This window comes from Tachyglossus aculeatus, chromosome 21 (genome assembly GCF_015852505.1).
Source record: "Tachyglossus aculeatus isolate mTacAcu1 chromosome 21, mTacAcu1.pri, whole genome shotgun sequence".
NCBI lineage: Eukaryota > Metazoa > Chordata > Mammalia > Monotremata > Tachyglossidae > Tachyglossus > Tachyglossus aculeatus.
The window spans coordinates 34,019,863-34,032,724 of NC_052086.1; the positions used below are offsets into that span (position 1 = coordinate 34,019,863).

Below are 12,862 nucleotides of genomic sequence, written 5' to 3' on the forward strand. Positions count from 1 at the left end.
TCCCCCTTCTAGACTGTGAGCCCACTGTTGGGTAGGGACCGGCTCTAGATGTTGCCAATTTGGACTTCCCAAGCGCTTAGTCCAGTGCTCTGCACACAGTAAGCGCTCAATAAATACAACTGAATGAATGAATGACTGAATGGAGTCAGAGGTCATGGGTTCGAATCCCAGCTCCGCCACATGTTCAGCTGTGTGACTTCAAAGCACTGTTCTAAGCGCTGGGGAGATTACAGGGTGATCAGGTGGTCCCACGGTCTTCATCCCCATTTTCCAGATGAGGTCACTGAGGCCCAGAGGAGTGAAGTGACTTGCCCAAAGTTACCCAGCTGACAATGGGCAGAGTCGGGATTCTAGCCCGTGACCTCTGACTCCAAAGCCCGGGCTCTTTCCACTGAGCCAGGCTGCTTCTCTTCATATACGATTCAGCAGTACATTTTCCCAAAATTGGAGTAATCATTTTGTGGTCATGCAACACTACCTCCGGTGCTTGGAACAGTGCCTGACACATAGTAAGCGCTTAACAAACACCAATATTATTATTATTATTATTCATTCAATCATATTTATTGAACACTTACTGTGTGCAGAGCACTGTACTAAGCGCTTGGGAAGTACAAGCTGGCAACATATAGAGACGGTCCCTACCCAACAGCGGGTGTTAATAATATAATACTAATAGCATTTATAATAATAATAATAATGGCATTTATTAAGTGCTTACTATGTGCAAATCACTGCTGTAAGCGCTGGGGTGGTTACAAGGTGATCAGGTTGTCCCACGGGGGCTCACAGTCTTAATCGCCATTTTCCAGATGAGGGAACTGAGGCACAGAGAAGTTACGTGACTTGCCCAAAGTCACACAGCAGACAATTGGCCGAGTCAGGATTTGAACCCATGATCTCTGATTCCAAAGCCTGTGTTCTTTCCATTGAGCCATGCTGCTTCTCTATTGTTACTAAGCGCTGGGGTGGACAGAAGCAAATCGGGTTGGGCACAGTCCCTGTCCCTTTTTCCTCTGCTCCTCCCCATCCCTCCCCGCCCTACCTCCTTCCCCTCCCCACAGCGGATTTGTACAGATTTATTACTCTATTTATTTTACTTGTGCATATTTACTATTCTATTTATTTCGTTAATGATGTACATATAAGCGTACAGAGAAGCAGCGTGGCTCAGTGGAAAGAGCCCGAGCTTTGAAGTCAGAGGTCAGGGGTTCAAATCCCCACTCTGTCAATTGTCAGCTGGGTGACTTTGGGCAAGTCACTTCACTTCTCTGGGCCTCAGTTACCTCATCTGTAAAATGGGGATTAAGACTGTGAGCCCCCCGTGGGACAACCTGATCACCTTGTAACCTCCCCAGCGCTTAGAACGGTGCTTTGCACATAGTAAGCGCTTAATAAATGCTATCATTATTATTATGTAGCTTTAATTCTATTTGTTCTGACGATTTTGACACCTGTCTCCATGTTTTGTTTTGTTGTCTGTCTCCCCCTTCTAGACTGTGAGCCCGTTGCTGGGTAGGGACCGTCTGTCTATGTTGCCGACTTGTACTTCCCAAGCGCTTAGTACAGTGCTTTGCACACAGTAAGCGCTCAATAAATACGATTGAATGAATGAATGAACAAATACCATCATCATCATTATTATTCTGGGGGGCGTGGCCTTTATTGAGAAAAGTGGCCGGACAGAGCTGTGGGGGCGTGGTCTGTCATGAGGGGCATGGTCTGTCATCCATTCATTCAATCCTATTTATTCATTCATTCATTCAATCGTATTTATGGAGCGCTTACTGTGTGCAGAGCACTGTACTAAGCGCTTGGGAAGTACAAGTTGGCAACACATAGAGACGGTCCCTACCCAACAGTGGGCTCACAGTCTAGAAAATAGAGACGGTCCCTACCCAACAACGGGCTCACAATCAATCAATCAATCAATCGTATTTATTGAGCGCTTACTGTGTGCAGAGCACTGGACTAAGCGCTTGGGAAGTACAAATTGGCAACATATAGAGATGGTCCCTATCTAACAACGGGCTCCCAGTCTAGAAGAGGGCGACAGACAACAAAACAAAACATGTAGACGGGTGTCAAAATCGTCAGAACAAACAGAATTAAAGTTATATGTGCATCATTAACAAAAAAAATGGAATAGTAAATATTTACAAGTAAAATAGAGTAATAAATCTGTACAAATATCAATCAATCGTATTTATTGAGCGCTTATTGTGTGCAGAGCACTGTACTAAGTGCTTGGGAAGTACAAGTTGGCAACATATCAATCAATCGTATTTATTGAGTGCTTACTGTGTGCAGAGCACTGTACTAAGCGCTTATAGAGACAGTCCCTACCCAACAGTGGGCTCACAGTCTAGAAGGGGGAAGCCCACTGTTGGGTAGGGACTGTCTCTATATGTTGCCAACTTGTACTTCCCAAGCGCTTAGTACAGTGCTCTGCACACAGTAAGCTCTCAATAAATATGATTGATTGATTGTGAGCCCGTTGTTGGGTAGGGACCGTCACTTACTGTGTGTAGAACACTGTACTAAGCGCTTGGGAAGTACAAGTGGGCAACAGATAGCGACAGTTGCTACCCAACAAAGGGCTCACAGTCTAGAAGGGGGAGATAGACAACAACACAAAACAAGTAGACAGGTATCAATAGCATCAGAATAAATAGAATTATAGCTATATACACATCATTAAAAAAATAGAGTAGTAAATATGTGCAAATACACACAAGTGTTGTGGGGAGGGGAAGGGGATAGGGCAGAAGGGGGGATGGGGAGGAGGAGAGGAAAAAGGGGGCTCAGTGTGGGAAGGCCTCCTGGAGGAAGTGAGCTCTCAGGCTTTGAGGGTGGAAGAGAGCTAGCTTGGTGGATGTGCGGAGGGAGGGAGGGCATTCCAGGCCAGGGGTCAATGGCGGGACAGGTGAGAACAAGGCCCAGTGAGGAGGTTAGGGGCGGAGGGTGCGGGCTGGGCTGTAGAAGGAGAGAAGGGAGGTGAGGTAAGAGGGGGTGAGGTGATGGAGAGCTTAGGGAGCGTCCTGTCCTAGGGGGGTGGCCAGGCGGAGTTGTGGGGGCATAGCCAGGTTGGGCGGGTTGTGACCTGTCAGAAGGAGCGTGGCCTGTCACAGACAGAGAGATGGGAGTTGCCCATCCGCCAAGCTAGCTGCCCATCCGCCAAGCTAGCTCTCTTCCTCCCTTCAAGGCCCTGCTGAGAGCTCACCTCCTCCAGGAGGCCTTCCCAGACTGAGCCCCTTCCTTCTTCTCCCCCTCATCCCCCTCTCCATCCCCCCCATCTTACCTCCTTCCCTTCCCCACAGCACCTGTATATATGTTTGTACATATTTATTACTCTATTTATTTTACTTGTACATATCTATTCTATTTATTTTATTTTGTTAGTATGTTTGGTTTTGTTCTCTGTCTCCCCCTTTTAGACTGTGAGCCCAGTGTTGGGTAGGGACTGTCTCTATATGTTGCCAATTTGTACTTCCCAAGCGCTTAGTACAGTGCTCTGCACATAGTAAGCGCTCAATAAATACGATTGATGATGATGATGATGATGAGTCAGAGGATGTGGGTTCTAATTCCCCTATGCCACTTGTCTGCTGATCTTGGGCAAGCCACTTCACCTCTCTGTGCCTCAGTTACCTCATCCATAAAATGGGGATTAAGACTGTGAACCCCATGTGGGACAACCTGAATGCCTTCTATCTACCCCTGCGCTTAGAACAGTGCTTGGCACTAGACTGTGAGCTCGTTGTTGGGTAGGGATTGTCTCTGTTGCCGAATTGTACTTTCCAAGCACTTAGTACAGTGCTCTGCACACAGTTAGTGCTCAATAAATATGATTGCAGGAACAAATACCATTATTATTATTGTTATTATTATTATTAATTCACACACACACACCCCTCCCACCCCCGGCTGGCCGTAGTGGTCTTCCCCGCCTTTTCTTCCGTTCCCACTGCCTTGCCTGCCCTGAGCTCTGGAGCCAGGTGGGCTGGGAGAGCAGACATTTCTCTGTCCCTCAGGACAGAAGAGCCAGCTGGCTCATTGAGCAGGGCTGCAGCTGGAGGAACACAGCTCAACTCCGGCTCTTCCCGGCCCCCAGCAGATGTCCTGGATCCGGCTGCCTCTTCCCCTCTTTCCAGACTCTTACTGGGCCTTAAGGGATCCCTCTCCAGCTCTCCCCTCCCTCCCCCCATCACTTTCCTGTTCCCCAGCCCTTCCCCCTCCCGGTACACCTTCTCCTTCAAATCCTCCCTTTCCTCCCTTCCTTCCTGGGCAGCTGCCTGGGAGTCATTGCCTTTGACCTTTCACCCCTTGGCTGGCCAACATGGAGACCTCCCTCTAAACCCCTAAGAAGGTCCCACTTGCCATCATTCTTCCTAAGAAGTCAGGTCCCCCCACGGGCATCTGTCCTTCCCAGTGGATGGATCGCAGAAGAATCCCAGGCCAAGCTTGGGACCTGGAAGCCCCTGGTTAAGGAGCCCAAATTCCAGACCCAGCAGCTAAACCTGAATTCAGGTCTCATCCCAAGGATCAGATTAAGTAGAGCAAAGGGAAACAGATGGGAAATAATAACAATAGTAATAATAATAATGATAATAATAATGATGGCATTTGTTAAGTGCTTACTATGTGCAAAGCACTGTTCTAAGCACTGGGGAGGATACAAGGTGATCAGGTTGTCCCACTTGGGGCTCACAGTCTTCATCCTCATTTTACAGATGAGGTAACTGAGGCCCAGAGAAGTGAAGTGACTCACCCAAAGTCACACAGCTGGCAATTGGCGGAGTCGGGATTTGAACCCATGACCTCTGACTCCAAAGCCCGTGCTCCTTCCAATGAGCCATGCTGCTTCTCTAGTATATAATAATAACATATAATAATAATATATAATATTATATATAATATATTATTTATTATTTAATATAATATAATAATATATAATAATAATAATGCCATATGTTAACCATTTACTATATGCCAGGCAGAACACTAAGCAATAGGGTGGATACAAGCAAATCGGGTTGGACACAGTCCCAGTCCCATGTGGGGCTCACAGTCTCAATCCCTATTGTAAGGAGGTAACTGAGGCACAGAGAAGTAAAGTAACTTGCCCAAGGTCACACAGCAGACAAGTGGTGGTTGGGATTAGAAACTGACCAGACCCTCACCCCACCAGCCCCCTCAAACCACCCCAATTCCAGCAGAGACCAACTCCACCAAAAAGATGAACCCCAAATAACGACCCACTGGGTGTTTGTGGATCTCCTCTCCAGAAGGTATTTTTCCAGGCACAATTTCCCTCCTCCTCCTCCTTCTCCTCCAGCCTTGTAAAGAAGGAAATGGCCAGGAGCAGAGTGGGAAGAACTAGGCTGATTCCCAAGCTCTTTGAACTGTTCCTCCCCTGTTCCTCCCCATAGGCATTCACTGGCAACTGTGGCCCTTTAGCTCCAGATCCATCACGGAAGGTCTGGAGGGGCCTCTGATCCCTCTTAGGGGGTTCCCCCGGGGTGAGAGGTGGGGACAGAGAAGAGGGGGGATGTTTTCGGATTGCCTGGAAGAACGGGCACCATTTAAGTTGTGTCCTTGCTGTGTCTTCCCATTCTCCCCATCTGGCAGGGCCAGGGACAAGATTGGAAGACCCCCCTCCCTGGACAACAAACCACTCCACACTATCAAGCCACATTTCCTCAGAGTGTCCACCCCTCAATCAATCAGTGGTATTTATTGAGCACTTACTATTTGCAGAACACTGTACTAAGTGCTTGGGAAGGCACAACAGAGTTGGTAGATGCAATCTTTGCCCACAAGGAATTTACAGTCTTCAAGGGGAGACAGACATTAAAATAGATTAGGAATAGGGGAAATAGTAGTGTTGGAATATTTGCATAAATATTGTGGGATTGGGGTGAGTATCAAAGTGCTTAAGGGATACACAGTCACGGTCATTCATTCATTCGTACATTCAATCATATTTATTGATCGCTTACTGTGTGCAGAGCATTGTACTCAGTGCTTGGGAAGTACAAATTGGCAACATATAGAGACGGTCCCTACCCAACAACGGGCTCACAGCCTAGAAGGGGGAGATAAACAACAAAAGAAGTAGACAGTTGTCAATACAATCAGAATAAATAGAATTATAGCTATGTACACATAATAAAATAGAGTAATAAATATGTACAAATAAAATAGAGTAAGAAATATGCACAAATATATACAAGTTCTGTGGGGAGGGGCAGGGGGTAGGGCAGAGGGAGGGAGGGGGCGATGGGGAGGGGAGGAGGAGAGGAAAAAGGAGGGGGCTCAGTCTGAGTCGTGTATTGTCTATGCAGAGGGGAAAGTAGATAGGGGAACTTAAGGGCTTAGTTTGGGAAGGCCTCAGAGCAGATACTATTTTAAGAGGGTTTTCAAAGTGGGGAAAGTTATAGCCTGTCGGATACAAAGGGGAAAGGAATTCCAGGCTACAGGGAGGAGGTGGGCACAGAGTCGGTGACAAGATAGACGAGATCGAGGTACAGAGAGTAGGTTGGCATTAGAGGAGCATGTGAGTTGGGTTGGGTTGTAGGAGATCAAAAAGGTTAGATAGGAGGGAGAGAGCTGACTGAATGCCTTAAAGCCAGTAGTAAGGAGTTTCTGTTTGATGTGGAGGTGACTAGGCAACCATTGGAGGTTGAGGAGTGGGGAGCATGGACTGAACGTTTTTAGAAAAATTATCCAGGCAGCAGAGTGATGTATGTACTGGAGAAGGGAGAATCCAGAGGCAGGCATGTCAGCATTAGTCAAGATGGGAAATGATGAATGTTTGGATCAGTGTGGTAGCAGTTTGGATGGAAAGGACAGGTTCTGGAAATGTGGTGAAAGTAAAACCAACAGGATTCTGCGACAGATTGATTGTGTGGGCCGAATGAGAGAGATGAGTGGAGAATAATGGCAAACGTATGGACTGATCAATCGATCAATCAATCGTATTTATTGAGGGCTTGTGCAGAGCACTGTACTAAGTGCTTGGGAAGTACAAGACGGTCCCTACCCAACAGTGGGCTCAGACTGAAAGGAAGGTGGTGCTGTCTACAGTGATAGGAAAGTCACAGGAAGGACTGGGTTTGGGTGGGAGGATGAGGAGTTCTGTTTTGGTCATGTTAAGTGTCTGTGAGGCATCGAGGTAGAGATATCCCGAAGTCAGGTGGAAATGTGAGACTGCATAGAAGGAGGAGAGGGGTCAGGGCTGGAGAGGTAGATTTGGCAATCATCTGCAGAGAGATGGTAGTTGAAGCCCCCTGACCTGTGAGCAACCTGCCCACACACACTCCAGCCACACCTGTCAGAGGTGAGGGCCAGGCAAGGAGAGAAGAGTTGGGAGGTCCTGAAAGCGCTGGGCTTTGTGGAGAGGCCTTCTCATCTTATGGAGGAGGAAGGGGAGTGGGCGAAGCGCCTTCCTCCCGGGGGACTGGAAGGAAGGGGCCGGTTGGAGCCGCCGAGGGCTTCCCTTTCCTCCAGGCTCTGCTGGGGAACATCAGCCCTGCCTGGTGGCCCAGGTCTGTGCAAAGTTGAAATGGAGAAACAGAGTCAGTGCAGGGAGAGCAAGCAGAATCCTGGGCCTTCCTGAGCCGGTCAGCTGGGAGAGGGCCCTGGCCCTGGCCTGGTCTCTGCCCTTGACCCTGGGGAGACCATCCAGGGGCGGGGTGGGGGGGACCGTGTTCCTCTGGCCCGGGGACCCAGGTCCGGGCCCCTCGGGGTGGGGCTCCTGGCGGAGTGGGCAGCCCGTGGGCCGGGACCACGATGGATCTCGGAGCCTGGAGCACTTCAGGTGGACAGGCGGGAGCACTGGGGGTGGGGAGCATGGTGAGTGGGGAGGTGGATGGGGATGGGGGAGGGGGTCCAGTGTTGGGGGAGGGGGGGGATGGGGTCTGAAGGGGGAGATGGGGGATGGGGTCCAGGGAAGGAGATAGGGTCTGCTGGGGGGGCGGGGGTGAGGCCATGACGGGCTGGGAAGCAGGAGGAGGAAGCAGGGATGGAGGTGGAGGGGCGGGGTGGTACAAGGAGAGGAAGGAGAAGGAAGGGGGAAGAGAGCTTTCTGCTCCAGTCCTGGGGCCAAGGGCCCCAGGTTCTGAGGGGGACCCGTACTAAGCCAGCAGAAAGTCATATTTCTCCCCTTGCTGTCCTTCACAGGGATGACAAGCAAAGATGTTTTCCATTAGGAAAAATCAATCTGGCTTATCAGGGGAACTGTGGTCCGTTGTTTGGCTGTTATAGGCATTTATGTTATTCCTCAGGTGCTTTTTCTTTGTTTGTTTCCCCATTATACTCTCCGGTCTCAGGGTCGCTTAGCCCCAGAGAAGCATTTTCAATTAACAGAAATTGATTTTTTGGATTGGGCTGGGCCCAGAGGTGAGTGGAGGGATCAAAGAGGAAGGATTACCTCCACCCTGCCACCCTGGGAGAATACGTGCCTCCCTTCATTTCCAAAGAAGTCACCTCTCTGACAGAGCAGTATCATTCTCCCTCTTTCCCTCTCCCCCTTTCTCTCTCCCTCTATCCCCCTTTTTCTCTTCCTCTCTCTCTCTACTCTCCCTTTCTCTCTCTTTCTTTCTCCCTCTCTCCCCCTCTCTCTTCCTCTCTCCTCCTCACTCCCTTTCTCTCTCCCACTCTCCCTTTCCCTCTCCCACTCTCTCTCCCTCTCTTTCTCCTTCCCCCACCCCCCAAATTGCCCTATTCTGAGCTTGACTTCTGATGTCTAGGTCAGAGACTCCATTGAGCCTGGGGTCCTTGGACTCTGGGCATTTCACTGAGTAGGTCATCCACTCCAACACCCTACCTCTGGGCTGGTGAACAACTCAGCTGTCCAGGGCAACTGGCCTCCTGTTCTTTTCTTAAAATTCTCCAGGGATGGAGACTCCATACCCTAACTTGGGAGCCGGTCCAAATGTTTCTCACCTTGACAACCAGGAAGTTTTTTCTTAAGGCTAATCAGACTTTTGTGGTTATTTTGTGCCTACCAACTCTATTGTATTCTCCCAAGTGCTTAGTACAGAGCTCTGCATAGAAAAAGCACTCAATAAATGGTAATAATAATGATGGTATTTGTCAAGTCCCTTCTGTGTGTCAAACACTTTTCTAATTGTAACATTTGTTAAGCACTTACTACGTGCCAAACACTGTACAAAATACTGGAGTAGATGAAAGATAGCCAGGTTGGATCCAGTCCATTTCTGACATGGGGCTCACAGCCTTAATCCCCAATTTTCAGATGAGGTAACTGAGGCACAGAGCAGTTAAGTGACTTGCCCAAAGTTACCCAGCAGGCAAATGACAGGTAAATGATAAGGAGTTCACAGTCCAGTGGGAAGAGAGAACAGGTATTCCATCTCCATTTTACAGATGAGGAAACCGAGGCTTGGAGAAGGCAAGATACTTGCCCAAGTTCACCAAGCAAGCAGGTGGGAGAGTTGATATTAGAATGGGCTCTCAACCCTACATTATGCTACTTCCACCCCAAGACTGTAAGCTCATTGTGGTCAGGGAACGTATCTGCTATACGCTCTCAAACGCTTAGTACAGTGCTCAGTTAAACATTGTGTTCAGTAAATACCATTTATTGATTCCCAGAACTATGGATTGATAGATGAATCTCTTCCTCCGATTTGTTCCTCTGGAAAACGGTGAATAGCGGGTCAGCTCTCCTTCATCCAAAACCTTTCCACATTCAGAGTTCAGCCAAAGGCTCAGCCACTCCCAGGGAGTGTTGAACTCGGGAATTGGAATTTGGAAGAAAGAAAGGCAATTCCTTGGGTGTGAACATCAATATGGTGCCTGGCCTCCTGCCCACCCAGGGACCAGGACTTCCAGCATCTCGCTTAGTGACCTCACGCTGCTGTCTGAGATGTGGGGATGGATGGGGTCTGGGCTGAGGGGTGGGAGGTGGGGGGATATTGATCTGGAGAGGCCGGATGGAGCTAAGCTGGAGGGAGAGTAAGGGCCCCACAAGGGGCCAAAGGTCAACCTCTTGAAGCTGACATGTTAATTCAGTAAAGCACGAACGAGCAAATTAATTTAGAAAATTGGATGCATTGAATGTGATCCAGAGGAGTGAATCATATAGGAGCAAGACCAGAGGCAGCAGGAGCCAGAAGTGGGTTCCTCTGCCAGGTGGCACGGAGGCAGGGCCTCAAGGGTCAAGCCCAGCCCCTAGTGGATGGCGAGGAGACCGAACCCAGGGTTGGGGACGGGGCATCTAGAGTGTAAGCTCACTGTGGGCAGGGAATATGTTTGTTTATTGGTATACTGTGTTCTCCCAAACACTTAGTATACTTAGTACCATAATTATTATTATTATTACTACAGTGCTCTGCACATAGAAAGCACTCAAGAAATATGATTGACTGACCAGCCTCCTCTCTGATCTCCCATCCTCTTGTCTTCAATCCATACTTCACGCCGCTGCCCGGATTGTCTTTGTCCAGAAACGCTCTGGACATGTTACTCCCCTCCTCAAAAATCTCCAGTGGCTACCAATCAACCTACGCATAAGGCAGAAACACCTCACCCTCGGCTTCAAGGCTGTCCATCCCCTCGCCCCCTCCTACCTCACCTCCCTTCTCTCCTTCTACTGCCCAGCCTGCACCCTCTGCTCCTAATCTCCTCACTGTGCCTTGTTCTCGCCTGTCCCGCCGTCGACCCCCGGCCCACGTCATCCCCTGGGCCTGGAATATCCTCCCTCCCCACATCCGCCAAGCTAGCTCTCTTCCCCCCTTCAAGGCCCTACTGAGAGCTCACCTCCTCCAGGAAGCCTTCCCAGACTGAGCCCCCCTCCTTCCTCTCCCCCTTGCCCCCTCTCCATCCCCCCACCTTACCTCCTTCCCTTCCCCACAGCACCTGTATATATGTATATATGTTTGTACATATTTATTACTCTATTTATTTATTTTACTTGTACATATCTATTCTATTTATTTCATTTTGTTAATATGTTTGGTTTTGTTCTCTGTCTCCCCCTTCTAGACTGTGAGCCCACTGTTGGGTAGGGACCATCCCTATATGTTGCCAAGTTGTACTTCCCAAGCGCTTAGTACAGTGCTCTGCACACAGTAAGCACTCAATAAATATGATTGATTGATTGACTGACCAACCCATCATGACTCACTCCTCGATAATGCAACAGTGGGATTGAGGAGGGATTTCTTCTTTGTAAACCAACTGCACTTCATACTCATCCCAGTCTGAGATGTAACACGCAGGGAGTGTGTCAGGTGGTGTCTGCATATTTTACCCCTCTACTCAACCCATTCTCACTTGAAATATCTGGTTGAATGAAACAATAATAATAATAATAATAATTATGGTCTTTGTTAAGCACTTACTATGTCCCAGGTACTGTATTAAGTGCTGGGGTGGATAGAAGCAAATTGGGTTGGGTACAGTCTCTGTCCCACATGGGACTCCTACTCTTTATCCCCACTTTACAGATGAGGTAACTGAGGCCCAGAGAAGTTAAGTGACTTGACCAAGGTCACACAGCAGACCTCTGGTGGAGCGGGATTAGAACCCTGGTCCTAGTTCTATCCACTAAGCCACGCTGTTTCTCTATTACCCTCTGTGAGCCTTGGTGTAAATGCAGCTGTGATCTCAGCAATAAGGAGAGGACTTCTCCCCATGCCCGATTCTCTCCCGGTCTTAATCTCCATTTTACAGATGAGGTAACTGAGGCACAGAGAAATGAAGTGACTTGCCCAAGGTCACACAGCAGTCAGCAGAGTCAGGTTTAGAACCCAGGTCCTTCCAACTTCCAGGCCTGTGCTCTATCCACTAGGTTATGCTGCACCTCTGTAAGCTCCTTGTGGGCAGGGTTTGTATCTACCACTCTATTTTATTGTACTCTCCCAAGCACCTAGTACAGTACTCTGCACATAGTAAGCACTCAGTAAATATCAGTGATTGATTGCTGCTGGGCCTATGACCACCCCAGCAGGGTGGGGACACCCAAAATAAGGGGGCGAAGGGACATGGGGGAGTCCAATTGCATATCTTTCTGTCACTAGATGGAAAACAGGGTTACTTCATTCCCGCTGCCCTGCAAAGAGACACTTGGCCATGGTTTCTGGGAAGGAGAGAGAAAAGATTTAACCATGTTTTTCTCATTTCCTGCCCAATTCTGAAGGCCCAGCTCCCAGGAGACTTACCTTTCATTTTCCACCTATAACTTTTAAAATTAGAAATGATCCATGACCAGCTCAGTTAAGGGAAGCGGACTCTTAAACTGCTTCTCATGGGGATCTAAACGCCTCCCTCCTCCAGCATTAACAGACTCCAAAGAATTTCACATTTTCCGGCCCCTTCTCTGCGCTTCTGATTTCAGGAAGATATTTATTAACTGCTTGCTATATCCCAGGCATTGTGCAAAGCGCTGGGGTAGATACAAGATAATCAGATGGACACAGTGTCTGTTCCCCCTGGGGCTTATTATTACTCACACAGTCCAAGAGGGTGTGAGTAATAATAATAATAATGATGACATTTATTAAGTGCTTACTATGTGCAAAGCACTGTTCTAAGTGCTGGGGTGGTTAGAAGGTGATCAGGTTGTCCCACAGGGGGCTCACAGTCTTCACCCCCATTGTACAGATGAGGGAACTGACGCCCAGAGAAGTGAAGTGGCTTGCCCAAAGTCACACAGCTGACAAGTGGCAGAGGCGGGCTTTGAACCCATGACCTCTGACTCCAAAGCCTGGGCTCTTTCCACTGAGCCACGCTGCTTCTCTAGTGAGTACTCTTCCAAGCACTTAGTACAGTGCGTTTCACACGGTAAGTGCTCAAAAAGTACAATTGAGTGAATGAACGAATGAGAGCAGGT

At 48.6% G+C, this 12,862-nt stretch overlaps 1 protein-coding gene across 1 annotated transcript in view; it reads left to right on the forward strand.

The window, feature by feature from the left end:
* The window catches only part of MMP17 (matrix metallopeptidase 17), a 136,865-nt gene that overhangs the window by 106,411 nt on the left and 17,592 nt on the right, over positions 1–12,862 (forward strand). The gene's annotated exons all lie outside the window — the stretch shown is intronic.